Below are 11,720 nucleotides of genomic sequence, written 5' to 3' on the forward strand. Positions count from 1 at the left end.
TTACTACTTCAGAAATAAATTTTTCTGTGTGCACTGAGATGATCCAATATGAAGGCAAATAATTAAGAAGCTGGAATTGAGAAATCCTTTATTACAGATGAAGAAAGAAGCCATTCATGGACTAATTAACAGAATGCTTCAAGCAAATGTTAACGATTAACTAATTTATAGGGGAGGTTTATTTTAAACTTAGCACCTCTGATTGCTTGCTTGCTTGCACACTTGCAAACAATTGCTCTGTTCATGCAGTTTGTCTTCTTCCCTCACTGTTTTTTTCTCTCAGTTCTTGCAGGGCCTTAGAACGGGTCCTTTAGTTTAGTGATGCCCATCCTGATCTGTGTAAGAAATTCAGGATCATCCAGGACTGTGGTCTCTGTGCCAGGATCCATCCTTGCCAAGGTGAGCATCTCCTGAGATCTCTTTGGAAGGTGCTGAGAGGTTATTGCTGCTGGATTTTGTTGTAGCTGTCAATCAGCTATGAATTGTCGAGGTTCAGTGTCTGTGATTTTAAAATGGAAATTAATTATGCTTAAAAGTGTGCAGAACTACCAGAACTGATTTAAAGCCTGCAAAAGGGTTCAATCTTCCTTATCTAAGAGCTTAATGAGCATATCTAGGAGCAAGGTGCTTTCCTGGATATCTGTGATGAGTTCTGGCACACGGGAGGTGAAGTGAGCCTGGCTGTAAGAGAAGATGAGGAGGTCATGTTGCCCTGGTTGTTACCAATCCCTCCTGTGGCTGCTTCACCCGGGGACAGGGTGGGTAGTCTGAGCTCATTGCTTCAAGTCTGGCTGGGAATGGCTTCGTGGTACAGGTGAGCATGGTCATGTGAAGACAGGATCTTTTTCCTCCTCATGGAATCACACCAGGATGGAGAGTGGCAGAGATGTGCTGGAGTTTGATTAGTTCAGCCACTCCTCAAGGCAGAACTTCAGCCTCACAGCAGATATCCCTGTAATCTGCTCCTTGTAAAGCCCCTTTTGGCTAAGGGATAAGATCCCATCCCTCTCCAGGCTTTGGGGAGTTAACAGGCTGCAATGTTTCATTTCCACAAACCGGAGACATGAGCTCTGAGAAGACATCCAGAGAAGGATTTGCTTTATCTCTCTGGCCTTTGGGTGACTTTTTCTCTCACTGTGGTGAGCATTGTTCCCTCTGCATGCAGTTACCTGACACACTTACCTGACACTTAATCACTGCTGTTCTGCTGGGTGTGCTCAGCAAAAGAGTGCCTGGGAGGCAGAAATCTTTGGCAAGGGTAAAAACCCCCTCAGAGCTCATGTTTGGGAAATTCTTTTTGCCCCCACTTCTCAAGGGCTTATTACTGAAGGACTCCAGGCTCAATTAGACCATGAAAGCTGCCTGACATTGTGATTTATGAGATCCTAAAAGTGAGTTCTGCTTATCAGCCCCGCAGTGCAGCGAGGGCCCCGTGCCTCAGCGCTGTTCCTGCAGGATGGAGCATGGCTCTGCAGTGGGGCAGCCTTGGGAATTCTGCTGGAGGAAAGCTCCAAAGCCCACCTGAAGGGCTGGGGGAAGCCCACCTGAAGGGCTGGAGCACACTGAGCAACAGGGAATGAGTGAGGGTGCAGCCACTGATTGTGGCACAGGCACTGCTGCTGCCTGTGCATGCACAAGGAAGGGTGCCAGGGGTGCCCAGCTCCAGCACACTGTGATTCAGACCTAAGGATGTGCTTGCTTCCCAGGAGTGTTCTTCCTTTCACAGCATTTGGGATTTCTTCATTTCTAAAGGCTCTGCATTGTCTGGAGTGACTGGGGAAGCACAGCCCCGTCCCAAAAGTACTATTCTGATGTGTTTTAGCTTTTCTCCAGCTGGCAGAATGGTTGAGATGTGTCCCTTCTCACAGCTGGCCAGAAACCTGCTCAAATAAATTATTGTGGGTTTTTTTAATCAGCATCCTTAAACCAGTTGCATTTTTGAAATCATGGCTGTCTCTGGTGCTCCTCTGCAGCACTTGCAGGAGCTGCAGGCAGAGCTCAGTCACAGCTGGCACACTGGGATCCATGAGCAGCAGCTTGTGAGAGCTGTGCCTGCATTCTGTGTGTCCCTACATTCCTGCCTGTCCCTGCATTCCTGCCTGTCCCTGCATTCCTGCCTGTCCCTGCATTCCTGCCTGTCCCTGCATTCTGCCTGTCCCTGCATTCCTGCCTGTCCCTGAATTCTGCCTGTCCCTGAATTCTGCCTGTCCCTGCATTCCTGCCTGTCCCTGAATTCTGCCTGTCCCTGCATTCCTGCCTGTCCCTGCATTCCTGCCTGTCCCTGCATTCCTGCCTGTCCCTGCATTCTGCCTGTCTCCTCTCTGGCTCCTCCAAACATCCCTCTGCTCTGCCTGTGTGGCCAGAGGGAGGTGACCTTGTTGCTGTGACTCTCTGCACTCCCATTCTGCCTTCCCCTGCCAGGACTGGGTTTCTCTGCCCACAGGGAGGGAGGAAGGTGTTTGACAGCCCTGTAGCTGGATGTCTTTGTGACAAGCCCAATCCTAACAGCTCCCGGTCTGAGGTTGCTTCTAAATGTATTATAAATTAATTTTTTTTTTTTTTTTCCCGGGGGTTCAAGCATCTGAATGTGCTATGAAAGAAGTACCTCGTGACTAAATACTGTTCTTCCACAATAGATGCCATAGCATGGAGCTGCTGGCTCCAGCACAACATCTGTTAAGAATCTACACATTATAGCTGATGGGATTTTTCACCTTAAATGAGGTTTCTGTGATCTGCATAGTTTTGTTCATGGTCCTCAGGTGGTGAGGGAAAATGTAGCTGCACAACTTTGATCTCCAATGTGCTCTTATCCCAAACCACTGTTGAGAGGCTTAATTGTACAAGATGCAAAATAAAACCTCTGTTAAAGCAGCACTTGGATGTTTTAAGTAGACTTAGATCTGCAGTTACAATAACAAAAACTACAAAGGATACAAAAAGGTAAGTTCCAACAGTGTTGGCTTGATTCTGCTGTATACCTTGTGTATTTTTTTGACATGGACACCAGTAAACACATCTTACCCCAAACCCCTGGGTTTAATATTGGGTTGCTTGTGAAAATTCATTCCACAACAGGAGCAGCCCTGGCTGTGGGGGGACACAGGGCTGAGCATCCCATGGCCAGGTAGACCTGACCCTTGTCCACACCTGGTGCAGAACAGGGCTGTCACCTCTGGAGCACCCTCTGAGCTGGGATCCTGCCTCCTTCCATCTTCCTCTCTGGGCAGATTCTCTCTGGCTCTCAGCCTGGCTCTTCATCCCTGCCTCCAAAACTGCATCAGAGTTGGCTTGGTTTGGTGTTCCAACCTCTTTTCACAGTTCTGGAGTACTAAACTGTGTCATGTCACACCAAGTTATGGGACATAAAATCATTTCCCCAAAGAATTTTAAATGTCTCCAAACTAGAGAGTTCAATCTGATAGCTCATAGCCAAAGGTCATTTTTCTACATGTGTATGTTTCATGTTGGGGGATTTTTTTGGATGGAAAACAGAGTAAAAGGAAGCCCAGGTGGTGACTGAAGCTGGAGTATCCTGGAGGAGCAGAAAGTTGTGGCCCCAGGCAGATGCAAGGGGAGGGGAATGCTGGCAGGTGACAAGGGGAGATAAAGGAGGTGATGCTGGGGCTGGAATGGACAGCTACAGGATAAAACTATGAGATATAAAACAGCACAAGAGTAAAACTTTGGTAATGAGATTTCTATTGGGGAAAGGGAAGAGCAGTAAAGACTTTTAAGATTTACTATGAAACTTCAAGGTTTTTTAAAATATATTACTTTGTCCTTCAAAGAGACTGACTTTTTTTTTTTTTTAATAATGCAATAATCAACAATAGATTAAATCTCCATTCCACTACAAATCCTTTCTCACAGTAACAACAGAGCCAAAATCTGAGGTGGTACATCAAAAAACATAATTTGAACCCAAATTTGGCTGGAGTGTGCTTTATTCCAGGCCTAGCAAGACTGTGTGCCCAGACCTTTCTCTTTCACAGGCTGTGCATTTGATGAAGACCTGTCTGGAAAGCCACAGCCTGTGAGTCCTACCCATTAGATTCAGCCCTGCAATGGAGGCTCAGACACTTCAGTGCCTGTAAATTAATTTTCAAAGTCTCTCCAGCCACTGGGATGAGCTGCCAGCAGGAGGAGCTTGGTAGAGTGCCAAGGATGTCCTGCAACATGACCAAAAAAACCAATGGACTGCTGCAGGGTGCAGCTTGAGGGGTGCTGGAAGTCCTGTGTGTCTTTCAAACCTACACAGATTTCTTCTCCATTGCTTCTTGCCTCCCCCTGCTCTCCTCCCCACCCTCAGGACAATTCCATGCACTGAAGCTGCTCTGGCTGGTGTCCTGCAGGGCATCAACAGGAGGTTTCTGTCCATGCAGGATGGCTCAGAGAGTGGGAATGCTGAAGGAGAGTTGGGACAGTGAGAGAAGAAATTGCTCCCTGCTCTGCCCAAATGTCTGGGAGGTTTTTTGTGGTGATTATCCCTGCTGCTGGGGAACATGCTATCTCCTCTGCAAGCAGAAAATTCCACTTCCCCATGCTGTCTGACTGCACCTCTGCAGAGAATTAACACGAGCTCCTAAAGAAGTGTTTGTGAAGGAGAGCTGAAGCCCAAAACTGCTTACTTGGCAGAAGGCAGGGAGAGCACAGAGGAAGGAGGAACTGCACTGCTGGACCTGGAGCTTCTGACACAGCGGATGCTGAAGCACATGTGGGAGATGTTTCTGGCAGTGACATCTCAGAAATGCCTGCTAAGCACAGGCCAGGATGCAGATAAGTGTGGGGCTGGTGAATGCTTGCATGGGGAGTTCAGCTGGACACCACATGGCCAAAAAAAGTGCAGGGAGAGAGCAGGTCCAGCAGGTATTTCTCCAGCAGAGTCTTTGTTAACTTGGGATTTTGCTGCCAGGTCCCAGGGCTGGGTGACACTGTCCAGCTGTGCCAGCCTGGGCTGAGCTGCCTGCCCTGGAACCAGGCTGTCTCTGGTACCCACAGCAGATCCTTCACCTGGTTCAGCTTCACACCAGCATCTCTCAGGTACCTCAGCATCTCTTACCAGTGATGTCAAACATGAGGGTGACTCTCCTTCAGCAGTGTTTGCACAAAGTCCTGAGCAGCAGCTGTGTGACTGAGGATGCTGCTGTTCTTTTGTTCTTTTCTGGGAGATGTGCCTCTCCTGGACCGAGGGAAGTTGATAAATCCCATCCAATACCAAATCTTTTATGAATCACCAGAGTAAACCAACACATAAAACCTGTGGAGCTCGTTGGCAGGAAGGCAGGTCACTGCTGCCCAAGCCTGGGGTAAGGTTTGCTGCTTTCCTTTCACAAACTGTGTTTTCCTGCAGCTCTGCAGGATATCCCACCCTTGGGGAAAGAGCCTGTGTGCTTGTGTGCACACGTGTGTGCCAGCTCCCAGCCTGGATTCTTTGAAGCACCTTGTCCAGTGGGTCCCCATGGTGTGTGTGCTGAAGGAAAAGCTGAATTTAGCATCAGTCTGGCTGTGGCACAACTTTCCATGTGAAAATGCATCCAGAGAAGCAGAGAGCAGGGTGCAATTCCTGTCCTTGTTGAAGTCAGTGGGAATTTTGCCACTGACCTTGATGGATCCAGGCTCTCACCCCTGACTATACAGTAGCTGTTCCAACCCTTTTGTCCATCAATCTCCTGGCAGCAAGTGCCTCTATAAATCGCTCCTTGAAAGAGAAGAAAGGACATGACTTCAAAGTCTCCCTTCTCAGCGTTGTCCTGCAGAGGCTGGTCCTGCCTGGGGCTCTTTTGAGGGAGATGAGGCTTCCGACATCAAGCCACAGGGAATTTCATCCACCAGCAAGAAGTGGGGAGTCCATGGGGCAGATTTGCTGCCCATGCCACTGGCTGGGAAGGCCAGGCACTGCTCCCAGAAGTGACACCACTTATTTTTAACACAGGTGTGTCAGAGCAATGGCTGTGTGCTCCTTCAGCCACAGAGGATGCAGCAGGATGGAGCTTTGCAGCATCCTGCTGGTTTGCACTGAGCAAGGAGGGACTGGTGGGGTTTTCCAAGAAGCATCTGCTTGTTGGCTTAGTAAAAGTCTTTTTACTAATTTGGATGTGACATTCAGACAAGGTATTGTCTCTGCTGTGAGTTTGGTATCCTCTGGTCCAAAGGGAAACCTGTGCAGTGCAACTACGAGTGCAGCTGCCCTGAAATCATTTTGGAGCAGAAGGGGATGCAGATGCTGCAGGGAGCTGCCCATCCCACCAGGCGAGGGCTGCCTTTACAAAATACCATCCAGACAGTGGCTTGCAGGGCTGAGAAAACAAAGAAAGGACCCCAGCAACAGGGCAGGCTGTTCCCACTTTGCAAAACACTTTCTTCACCTCACAATATCCTCAGGGCTGCTGGAGTTTTTCCCCCATCATGAGCCCCCAGTGACTTGTGGGCCTCTCTCTGGCAATTTGGGCAGAATCTGCTTTGTTAGATGGCCTCCTGCTGCTCTTTTCTTTCCTTCTCTTCCCCACCCCTTTCTCTTTTCTTTAAAAGCTTTATTGCAAAGCAATAAGTCGTTTCCCACCTCCCTGCCTCTCCCTTCCCAGACTCCTTTCCTAAGTCACTGGGAATTTTTTCACCTATATATGTAAGTTGACTCGAACAACATTCACCCTACTGTCAGTTCTCAGCTAATAAAATAAACAGATTGTTAGGCGAGTCAGAAGTTTAAAAAGTTGTGGGTTTGGCTTCCTTTACTGTCCATTTTTTGCAAGGGGTTTTGTGCTGCTGCATGTGATGATTGAGAGAGAAAATGAATACTCAGGGCCCAGACAGCACTTGGACAGAGCTAATTAAAATAATAATCCAACTTTTCACAGCAGCTGAAATGTCTGTAGGCTCACCATACCCCTCCAGAGGCTCAGGCACTTCCCTTGGGTGAACCCAGGAGAACTCATCCCCTCCCCAGGCACAGCAATGGGAGTTCCGGTGCTGCTCATTCCCCTAAATGCCTTCATTGGAAGCTGCTAATGAATTAAATTAGACATTTTGGTCAGCCTGGGGCCAGAGCTGCAGAGGTTCTGCTGGTGTTGGGCTCCTGGACTGTAGGATGGAGCAGGACAGGAAGGGTTTGGTGCTAGGGAAGGAGGCACAACCACAATTATTTGTGATAAAAAGGAGGCAAAACCCCCTGGGATGGGGGCAGTGGTGCCTGCTCTCAAGGGCCACTTCTGAGCATCCAGAGCTGTCTGAGACCCTCCCACATGCCTCCTGCTTGCCAAGGTGACCCCCCCAGCCTCCACTGCTGTCAGTGCTAATTTGTGTGGAATAAATGAGCCACTGGAGTAAAAAATGTGTCTGCTGCTCAAACAGAGCAAAAAAGTGACATGAGGTCTAGGGCAAAAGTCCTAAGAGCTTCACTTGCCTCTTCCCAGAGTAACAACTGCCATTATAAATAATTTTCTCCTTTCATTAAAGCTCCAGTAAAAAGAAAATTGGCTTCAAAATTTCAGATGTAAAGTACTAAATTGGAGGAGAGGTTAGCTGGAGAAAGAGCTGTTCCAAAGGAGCCTTTTTTTGGGCAGCCCTTCAGCTGGCATTAACTGTCATCTTTGGGGAAGAGCTCACCTAGGGCCAGTTTGATCAAAGTCCCACATTGTGTCATTTAGGACAAAACAGGACAAAGCTCCAGAGCTGGGAGGAAAGAATTAAAACAGGCAATGCAGTTTTCACCTCTGCCTCTTTCCCAGAAAGGCTGTTAGCTGACTGGAGGCACTGTTATTATTGCATCCAGGGTGAGATCCCATTCCACTCACAGGAGCAGAGCTTCAGCCTCCCTCTTTTTCTGCAGGCAGATCTTTGGTACCAGCTGCAGGTGCCCTGTATAATATTGATCTTTTTCTTGGGCTACTTCAGCCTGTTTTCCAGGTTTTTATCCTTTTAAAGCTGTTTTCTGTCTCAGTCCATGGGACTCTCCTGCTGCCATGAGCAGCACAGAGAACCTGCCCAGCAGGACACAGAGAAAATTTCCCTCCTGAGAAATCTCTGCTGGCTTCTGGCAGTCCTTCATTAATCTGGCAAAGGCCAAATTGTAAACAACCTAAAACCCCTCAGGCCTCACAAGTCCTTCTAATTGTTAGCACCAGGAGGAAGGTAAGTTAGATTCCTTCTCCACTGAGCTGGGGGGATTTTTGCCACTTCCAGACCTCTCCCTCATTTTTTAACAGCAGCGTGTTTGGGTCTGTTCTGATAACCAACAATAAATTCTAGGTTTTTGCTGGATGCTCTTAATTTATTGTGTCTCTGGGCACCACAGACTTATTTTGATGCTTTGTGGAACTCTGTCCTGAGCTAGGGTTTTGTGATTTACCACTTTCAGCTGGGGGAATACAAAGGATGCAAAGAAAGTACATGGAGAAACTCTGCAGTTTTTTGTGTCCTCCTATTTCTCTTGATCATTCCTCACAGGTAAAGAGTTCTCTTTCTTCCCAGCCTCTTTTTATCTCAGAAGCTGTAATATTCATAACTGAAAAAAAAAAAGGGGGAAAAAAGTAAACGTAAAGAGGTAAATCTCCAAAGTCTGGAGACCACAGAGCTGCTGAATAAGACAGAGCTGCATGAAGGTAATTGCAGGGGGATAAAGGATGGCTGTGTTGTAGGATGTCCTCGTTGTAGGATGTGGTTGTCAGATACACACTTGCTATATTTTATGACATTTCAAGATATTCCGAGTGAGTTTTATCAGTCAGCTGGAGCTGCAGGGTCTGTATAAACCAGCTGTGTGTGTTTAAGGAATTCATTTATCTGGACCCACAGATCTGTGTTTTTTCCCCAAAATGAAAGGCAAAAGGTGCATATCCCCTTGTACCTGCAGCCAGGTCTTTTGTTTGTTCTTATGTCCCCAAAGCTGCCATGTACTTCAAAAAAACAGCTTTGAATTTGCATTCCAGATGGAATTCCAGAGTTTAAAATGTGACTGTGGCAAATCAGAGGGTCCAGAGGAGCAGTATGGCTCAGGTAAGGACAGTCTTATCCTGGTCTGTGCAAAATACTCACTCCTCATCCAGCATTTGCACAGACTTCACCCTCTCTCCATTCTGTCCTTCTCAGCTGCCCAGGAGAGTCCCTGCTCCTTTCTGCCCTTTTTCTCACTCGTGCCTCCCCTCCTTCCCTTGGCTCCACTTAGGATTTGTTCCAAACCAACACTTTTTGGAGGGGGGTCGCTTTCCCAGCGGGTTTCACATCAGTCCCTTGCTTTGATCCGGAGCTGATCTCCTCCTCAGGGACCCCTGATCCTTTTGGCACTGCTGAGAAGAGCTGTGTGCAGGTGCCAGCCCCTGTGCTGCTGCTGGCAGTGCCCACAGCCCTGTCCCCGTGCCAGCCTTGGCTCTGCCCGCTCCCCCTGCCACCGGCTGCAGAGCTGGGCAGGTTCCAAGCTGCTGCTGGCAAAAACAGCTTTTTTTCCTTTTGGATTTTGGAGGTCTGAGGCTCCAGTGCTCAGGGGGTGAAGGGAGCAGTCCTGGCAGGGAGGGTGAGCACTGCTGTGGGGAAGGAACCACCAGAGCTAAGCATGGGTACTGGGCAGTGAGCTTGCTCCTGATCTATGGAATATCTCCCCTGTGCCTCCCTGGTGTCCTGTTCAGGGGCTCAGAGGAAGATTTGGAAGCTGGTTTTGTCTTTTTTCACAAAACTGGGCAGCATTTGCCTTCTTCACCAGAGTTTGCTGTGGTCTGGGCTGTTTCTTGGCACCAGCACAGAGGGTCAGGGCACTGCCAGCTGTCACCATCTCTGGTCTTTTTAGTGGCATTTCAGTATTTAATTACTTTCTTTATGGTCCTTCTTAGAGCAGCTGTTCGCTGGAGGTTGTCAGAGCTACTGGAGGTGCTGGATGTTTCTGTAAACACCTCAATCCAAGAACCCTCATGCTTAGATTGAGGCCAGCTTGCTGCTGACTCCTGCCTCTGCCAGAAGGGCTCGGACTGGAGAATATGAACATTTCACAGATGAGATTAAGCACAAGTCACTCCTGTGCCCATTCTTCCCAGTCCCTTCAGGAGATGTTTGTCTGGAGCTGCTGGAAATCAAGCATTCCCCAGTATGTAACTTATTTCAGTGCTGTTCCAAAGGCTGCTGGAATGCAAGAGACTTCCAGAGTATTTTAATAAATATAAAAATTTAAAACAAGTGCAGACGTGCTGGTTCCTGCCAATTCTCCTTCCTTTCCCATTCCGGGTGTGTGTTGCATTACTTTTTTCTTAAAGCACCAGCTGAGGAAAGATCGAGGCAGGCTGTAACCGTGGGGGAGGAAAAAACATCCCTGCCCTGCTCCTCATTTCCCTCCAACCTCTCTGAATAGCTCACCCCATGCCTCTCTGTCCCCCCTGCAAGCAACCAACCACGTTTTCCCACAGGGAGCGTCTTTGGGATTAGAAAACCGAGATTTTCACGCGGAGGGTGTTTGTTTCTGCAATCAGGCAGGACCACAATGGCCGGGGCTTCTCCCTGTGCCCTGCGGGGAGCCCGGGCAGCTTCTCCCTGTGCCCCGCACTGCTCCATCCCCTCCCGACCCCGCTGGGCATCGGCCCCGGGGCTGCCGAGTGTCGCCGGCCGGGGATGCGGGATGTGGGATACGGGATGTGGGATGCGGGATGTGGGATGAGTGATACAGGATACGGGATGGGGGATGCGGGATGCAGGATATGGGATGTGGATTATGAGATGCGGGATGCGGGATGAGGGATGCAGGACACGGGATACGGGATGCGGGATGTGGGATACGGAATGCGGGATGCTCAGCCGCGCTCCTGCCGCTGTCCGCGTCCCGGTGGCCGCTCCAAGGACACTAGTGTCCCGGAGTGACCAGGAACAGCCCGTCCCACACCTTTCCTGCTGTGCATCTGCTGCTCCTCATTCCCTCTCCGCTTCCCGACCCGCCACGGGGCTCAGCGCTCTGCCGAGCGACTGAAATTGCTGTGAAATGAGGGCAACGCTAATTAGTGCAATTAGTCCTTTGCTCTTTCCCTGATGGAAAATGAAGGCAGCGGTGGCCCGGCGAAGCCAGGCATAGCTTTGCCCGGGGCTGCGAGGGTGTGCGCAGCGGGGACGCGCTGGCACCTCCCTGTGCCTGCCGAGCTGACCTGGGGTTAATTGAGAGCAGGTCTCTTAACCCATTTTGCAAAGACAAATTTGTTGCCCGTGTCCCTCCCGGCTGTGGGATTATGGCTTTCTCTCCTTACTGGTGTCCCGCCAGCTCCAGGGCAATCTGTGGGCTCTGGAAACGGGATGAGGCAGCGGGAACATCCCCAAGCCAGAAATTAATCCAGCTCCACGCGACCAGAAACTTATGCTCGGTAGCTGCAGAAATGAGCTTCCCCCCACCATTCCAGAGCTAATCCTGCCCAGAGCTGGTTTAGCACAGTCTCGCCTCCTCGGTATCTACAGGCACGGAAACTCAGCCATTTTGACATTTCTGGCTGCGAATCCTGCCCTTAGCAGACACACTTGATGCTGATACAAGGTCTCTTGGCTGCCTGTGCTCGTACCCATCTGTCGCGGTGGCACCGCGCCCGTGAGCAAGATGCTCCGCTATATTTGCTGCGGCATAGGTGCCAAGCAGACCAGATGTTTTCAGCAGGAAAGTGAAATGGGGAGGCAGGGTCCCTTTTTTTTTTTTTAAACTCCTGGCTCTCTTGGCAGCTCTGTGGGGCACGAGTGTGTGATGGCCCCTTGCCTGTCCCTGCCAC

At 49.5% G+C, this 11,720-nt stretch overlaps 1 long non-coding RNA gene across 1 annotated transcript; it reads left to right on the forward strand.

Annotated features, from left to right (window-relative positions):
* The first annotated feature begins 210 nt into the window (after positions 1-210).
* Positions 211-10,137, forward strand: LOC146766226 (uncharacterized). The gene is made up of 3 exons (XR_014958103.1): positions 211-399; positions 8,928-8,994; positions 9,822-10,137. It is a non-coding gene; the product is annotated as an uncharacterized LOC146766226 (long non-coding RNA).
* Positions 10,138-11,720: the final 1,583 nt, after the last annotated feature.

This window comes from Lonchura striata, chromosome 12 (genome assembly GCF_050655825.1).
Source record: "Lonchura striata isolate lonStrDom1 chromosome 12, ASM5065582v1, whole genome shotgun sequence".
Taxonomy (NCBI): domain Eukaryota; kingdom Metazoa; phylum Chordata; class Aves; order Passeriformes; family Estrildidae; genus Lonchura; species Lonchura striata.